The sequence below is a fragment of the Eleutherodactylus coqui genome, chromosome 5 (assembly GCF_035609145.1).
Source record: "Eleutherodactylus coqui strain aEleCoq1 chromosome 5, aEleCoq1.hap1, whole genome shotgun sequence".
NCBI lineage: Eukaryota > Metazoa > Chordata > Amphibia > Anura > Eleutherodactylidae > Eleutherodactylus > Eleutherodactylus coqui.
Genome location: NC_089841.1, coordinates 249,761,344 through 249,767,952, shown reverse-complemented (window position 1 = coordinate 249,767,952; position 6,609 = coordinate 249,761,344). Strand labels below are relative to the sequence as shown.

The 6,609-nt window shown below is 43.5% G+C and overlaps 1 long non-coding RNA gene across 2 annotated transcripts; it reads right to left on the bottom strand.

The window, feature by feature from the left end:
* Positions 1–3,449: 3,449 nt before the first annotated feature.
* On the bottom strand, positions 3,450–6,191 carry LOC136627087 (uncharacterized). Of its 2 annotated transcripts, XR_010792750.1 has the most exons (3): positions 5,585–6,191; positions 4,702–4,985; positions 3,450–3,990 (listed from the first exon to the last, which is right to left on the bottom strand). It is a non-coding gene; the product is annotated as an uncharacterized lncRNA (long non-coding RNA). The 2 variants fall into 2 exon arrangements; XR_010792749.1 differs by lacking the exon at positions 3,450–3,990 and having other exon boundaries at positions 4,701–4,985.
* Positions 6,192–6,609: the final 418 nt, after the last annotated feature.

Sequence of the window (6,609 nt, the reverse complement as noted above, 5' to 3'; positions counted from 1 at the left end):
TCTCCTGCTCTGGTCTTGTCCTTCCTCGCTCTCCAACTTCCAACTCCTCATTGCTCTGATAGGATTTTTCCCAACTAACCCATGCGGAAAACTGCTCTACTAATTAGGGCTCTCTCACCCCTAACTATCCTGGCATCCAATTCCTACCCTATTGCTGGGGGGTACACTGGCCAATGCGAATGAGGGAATTGACAGCCAATAAGGGACATGGTTGGTTGTGAGGCAGATTACAAAGTCAGTTCCAGACCTGAATAAACACTTTAAAAGACATACATACACATTTAATATAAAAAAGCCTACAGGCTTTTTCTTGCACCACATTTTGACCCCTTTGCAAGACCTCTGGTGGCTGATTTTGGTGTCAGTGGATTTGTAAGATCCTCACCACTACCATAAAATCCTAAAATTAGAGTTTGATGCAGCTAGTCACCTGTTAGGGCAGTTTAAAGTTTCCAATGTTTAGCTCAGTTTAGCGGCGTGCGGCTGAAGAGAATAAAGTGTTGCTATGCAGCATTGATATGAAGCTGAACAGCCAACGGTGAACAATTAAAGCTGAATCCTCAGCTTTACAACGAGAGAGAGAAGAAAGAAAGAGAGAGAGAGAAGCAGCGAGAGAAAGAGAGAAGTGGTGAGAGAGAAGCGGCAAAAAAGAGAAGCCGTGCGAGAGAGAGAAGCAGCGAGAGAAACAGAAGCGGCGAAAGAGAGATAGAGAGAAAAGCGGTGAGAGAGAGAGAAGTGGCGAAAGAGAAGGAAGCAGCAGGAGTGAGAGAGGGAGAGAATGTCAAGAGAGAGAGAGAGAGAAGGAAGCGGCGAAAGATAGAGACATCTGCTCCAAATACAAAATGACACTCTGAATAATCACCTGTTGTGAATCATTTGCCACCTAGGGCGAGGTAGGTCCCCAGGTTCCCGTGTGGGGCCATCCCTGTTGCGACTATCAACCTACATGCAGGCATGTTTCACTTGGTAGTTATGTGATGACAGTACGGACCCATGAGACGATGAGGACCCTTGAAGCTGGCTCGCGAGCTTAAGTGTGTTGGCCAATTCACAAACCAATACCTCATACTTTTAGAGCTTTTCCATCTGGTTATGTGTGCAGGTATGCTTGGTGTAAGTTTTGGTCACCAGTTCAGTCCTTATGTTATGTCTGCCCTTGAGTCCGGTATGCAGTTACATAGTAACATGGTATGTTAGGCTGAATGAAAACAGTGTCCATCTTGTTCAGCCTGTTTCACCCCCCTTGTTAATCCAGAGGAATGCAAAAACCCCAAGAGGCAGGAGCCAATTTGCCCATTCAGGGGAAAATTCCTTCCCGACTCCATAATAGCAGGCAGAAAAATTCCTAGATCAACCTCTGATAGTTCCTACCTAAATATAAGACCCAGAACAACAACCCCGCTGGTCAGCTAATGTCTATATTCTGTAATATCATAGCGCTCTAGAAAGACATCTATTCCTCTCTTAAACTCCTCTATGGATTTTGCCATCACCAAGTCCTCAGGCAAAGAGTGTTCCACAGTCTCACTGCGCTTTCAGTAAAGAACCCCCTTCTGTGTTGGTGATGAAACCTGCTTTCTTCTAGATGTAATTTGGATAGCCTCTCTGGGTATTCCAGTCCCCTCATTCCAAGTATTAGTTTAGTTGCCCTTCTTTGAACCCCCTCAAGCACCGCAACATCTTTCCTGAGCACCGGTGACCAGAACTGTACACAGTATTCCATGTGAGGCCTGACAAGTGCCTTATATAGTGGGAGGATAATGTTCTCATCCTTCGCCCCTATACCTCTTGTAATGCACTCCAAGACTTTATCTGCCTTTGCAGCAGCTGACTGGTGAGTTCTTCCCTTTGGTGTTCCAGTGTACATTTGTGTATTATCTTAAGTCCCCAGCCAGCGCGTCCTGTTTGGCTGGGATACCAAATACGTTTAGGATATGGCAGGAAAGAAACATTGAACAGTGTGTATAATATGGGCCTAGGGAAAGCATACATTGTCTCTAAAATGCTTGTTAACCTCTTAACACTGCATGACGTAGAATTATGTCAAGGAGGTTCGAAGTTCGTACGGTGCAGGATCAGGAGTCAATCCCCCTCCATATAATTGCCTTCAACAGCCACTATCAGCGACATTTAAATGCCCCAATCAAAGTTCCGAGGTACCGAACGGTCCCCCCTGTAATGATTGTAGGGTGCTGTGCGACTGCTATGACAGCCAGGGGCCTTCTGAAGGCTACTAGGGCTGTCATTGCAGATAAACTAACTGTCAGATATCAATGTCAAAAGATATCAAACGATCGCAAGTTTAAGTCGCCCACGAGGACTAAAACAATGTAAAAATGAGTAAAAAAAAGTTTTATTAATTGTAAAAAAAGGTACTAAGAGTAAAAGAAAGAACCTTTACCCATATTTATAATAAAAAAACAAAGTGAAAAGAAAACATATTAGGTATCGCTACGTCTATATAAGCCCAATCTAAAGTAACGCATTATATGTTTTGTCCGGTGAACGTCATCAGAAAAAAAAATACACAACATCGGAATTGCGCTTTTTTGGTTACCCCATGTACAAGAAAAAAATATAATAAAAAGTAATCAAAAAGTTTTATTCACTCGAAAATGGTACCAAAAATGTGTTGTTGTTGTTTTTAAATTTCACTCCACTTAGAATTAATTAAAAGTTTTTCAGTACATTATACGGTTCATCATATAGTACCACTGAAGAATACAAAATCGTACGGCAAAAAAACAAGCCTCCGCCATCTTTTATAAATAAAAGAGTTATGATTTTTTGAAGCTAAGGAGGAAAAAACGAAAATGAAAAAAAAAAGGTCTGCGTCCTTAAGAAGTTAAGAACCCTAGTACATCTTCATCCAGCTCCATGTCAGTAGTACATTGGAGTACAATAAAGACACATTTGTTTTGTTAGAGTCATCTTCTGCTATTTCTGCTTTAAGAGACCGTTCCCAATTGCAGCCTGCCAGTTTATCACCGGAGGACGTTATAAGACCACTTTACATCTTAGTAAATAAGTAAATTCTGTTCCCTTATTTAGCTATGCTGCAGCAAACAAACCCCACTTACTAGAGAATCAAGTACTACCTTGCCTGGCTTATTTTAAGTCATTGACCAAGCTTTCTCCTTGATATGGTGTATATTTCTCCCTGGATTTGTGCCAGAGATATAATTCAAGTCACAGAATTGTGAATAGTCTCTTGAGTATCTCTGTCTTCAAATAGTAGCAGAAAATCACTTTGGTCAATAGGCCTGAAATGCTCCACTAAACTGAGACAAGTGAGTTTAATGCAGGAATGTGACAACATCTGTGGAAGTAATAACATAACTAAATGACTTTACTGCAGAAGATCACTATGGTGTCCTTTACAAAGATTCTGTAAGTACACTGTTCCCATAAAGGATATTCTGTATCCTCAGCGTAGGCTGGTCGTGGAAAGGAATGCAGCCATACCCCCATGTCTGGTGGATATGGGTAGGACAACACAGAGCAGCACCGATGTGTCCACGATGTGGCCGAAAACTGTAGGGACGGTTTTAGAGATAGTGTGACTCTGGGCAAAATTAGTAATGGACCCCAAATACTGATATACTGCATTAACAATACGGCCACATTCAAGATATTCAGGAGTTGGTGTGCAGAGCAGCTATAAAGTCTGCAGCCTTAGAAATACCGGTAGTAGAGATAGAGTCAAGAAGCTTGTCCCTAGTGCAGTGTCCAAGGAGCGGGCCCCAGCCTAGGAGACAGCTGGGTAGAGTTTGGGCCTTGTCACGGGCTCTACCATCTCCGACCTGGAGGGTAACCAGGGACACGTCCAAGGGGCCGAGAACAGGCTATAAAAGGGGGTAACCCAACTGCGGTTTACCTTAGTTTCTTGTACACACACAGCATCCTCTCTGCCTCCTCCATCTTCCCTGCACACAGATTGAAGGCGTCTGTGTGCAAACAGGCTCCTTACTTGACAGACAAAGCTGAAGACTGATAGAAAAGAACCTCACTGATGCATCTTGCAACCGCATATATAAAACAAGGTCACATGACAAACAAAAGATACATTTCCAGACATAACCCAGACAGTAACCCATTTAGTGCTGCAGCTACGCAATACACATGATATTCACTCACATAGAAGACACTGACAACACATAAGCACAATACATACATAGATCATTCAGAAACGTCTAGAAAGTTCTGCACCTCAAGTTCTGTACACTACTACACTACTAGTTTTATCCTGAATATTAGACTCTAGTTGATTATGCCAAATCTGGCAACCGAAGTTGGCACTATTCATAGCTTAAAAGAAGAATTTGAGGCTTCCCAGTTCTTTTTCCAATACATGTAAGCCCTTCTATCTATAGGGTGTCTTAAAGAACCCAAATCTTCAAAAGGCAAAGCTGCCCGTTTTTTTATCTTAGTAACTGGTGCGACTTCCTTAGGGGCTCAGTCTCAGAAAGTAGCATCAAAAGGGAGCTTTCTTTTTACAGTTCTAGGGAAAGAAAATTTTTTGCCAGGTCTTTTCCATTTCTGGTCAATAAAGGCTTTAATATTAGTTTGTACGGGAAAAAATTCTGACTTTTTAGGCCTAAGACTATCAAACGTCTGATCCTGTATCACCCTTGGTTCTGTCACCTCATCTAAATTCATGGTAGCTCCAGCAGCCTTTAAAAGAAAGTCAATATCTTCTACCTGTAATAAGGGGTTTCCTGCGGCTTCATCAGAGGAGAGAGGACGTAGACCAGAGGATTTCTGCTTAGAAGTGGAGGGGAAAGATTTTCTTTAAATGTTCCATAGATTCCCTCACTTCAGATCTCACCATATCCTTTACATTCTAAAATAAAGAAGATTCTTTCACTAGTTTTTCCATGCAAAAATAATAGAAGGATTTTTATTGTCAGAGTCTTTTCTTACAAAAGGGCACATTTCTTATCTTTTGTTTTAGCCAGAGCTTTTCTTGTAATGTCTGTAGGGCCCTAAAAATAATTAGAATAGACATATGTATAAGCATAGTTCAAGAAGAAAGAAAAACATCTCCCCTCAAAGAGGAGAGAAGCTGGGGTACAATCATCAGGTCCTATGTCAGGGTGCAATCATCAGGCCCTATGTCAGGGTACAATCATCAGGTCCTATGTCAGGGTACAATCATCAGGTCCTATGTCAGGGTGCAATCATCAGGTCCTATGTCAGGGTGCAATCATCAGGTCCAATGTCAGGGTGTTCGGAGTACTGCTCAGTATTGGAATCTTTATGGATGTCCATTCTCTAGTGGATGGTGTCCCATAGCAGAGACCCCCGATCCCCGCCCCACCCTCTCCCAAAGCTGCTCACAGTGGCAAAAAATGGCATGCATTATTCCATGGCAATGCAGTGGTGCAGCACTACAACTCTTGGTGCCAAATACGCCCGTGTCCTTCCAACTTCACCAAGCAACCAGAACTTCACTATGACACCACCAAGGAGGCTTCCAACAGGTAGAGAGTGAAAGAAGGGACCTTCCCCACTCACACAAGATGTCCAGCCTAACAGCAGAGATGGGGCAGAAAGAGTCCTCAGAGGTACCATCCAGGCTCACCTACAACTGCCAGAAAGTGATCCCAGGGCCTAGTAACAGCAGGACCAGGAAAGAAGGCACACAGTGTTCCGTCAGAGAAAAAGGAGGTATGCCAGACTTAATCCAGGGGTTCCCAGCCAGGTAACACCCTTTGCCCATGGGTGGGGTAGGTGCCCTGCAGTCCCATGAGACATCCATGGACAACACGCAGGAACTGCGGAGGCAGTGGGTGTTCCAGCCTTTAAAGAGATCCAGCAGCAGAAAATTCCACTATAATATTTGTAGCATTTCGGCATCAAAAACTGCATCAAAATCCACCCCATAGGTGCACATTTTCACTCTGAACCAGCACCAGTTACGCAGCTGATTTTAGCCTGCACAAAAGCCCCCTCTCACCTAGAAATACTGCAAGCTTTTGGAATTGGCAGTGTGCACCGTCAACCCGCACTGCTACTGAGCGCCGCCGCTGGTCAGATGATGTGAACGTAGCATTACCTGACCAGTAGCAGCGCTTAGCAACACGCTGGGAGTTGTAGTTCCTGCAGGCAGCAAAGAACGGTGGTAATGTTGAATAGGTACAGGTGTTTCCGGTACGGGATGTATTACAGGGGGCACTGCAGCTTCTCCCTCTCATAGCACTCAGCAAACTTGCAGTTTATCTTCAGTTTCGCAATGCTGATCTCAACCACGTTACATGCCAAACCACACCTACTACTTACATTATACATTCCAATGAAGGAATGTATAATGTAAGCAGCCTCTTGCGTTCCAACCTCCTGCAGCCACTGATCCCCGCAGGGAGTATGGCGGTATGCTGATCGTCTATATGCAGTGCGCGCCATCACCCTGAACCGCTACTGAGTGCTGCCACTGGTCAGGTGACGTCCCTTCAGTATCACTTTACAATATCCAACTAGACGTACAGATGTTACAAAAGTAGCAAATGTTAACTTGACATTTAAAACATTATGATAGCTACAATGTACTGCAATGTTATACTGAGCTACCGCAATATGCTGGTCATGTTAATGATTGCCACATCTGTA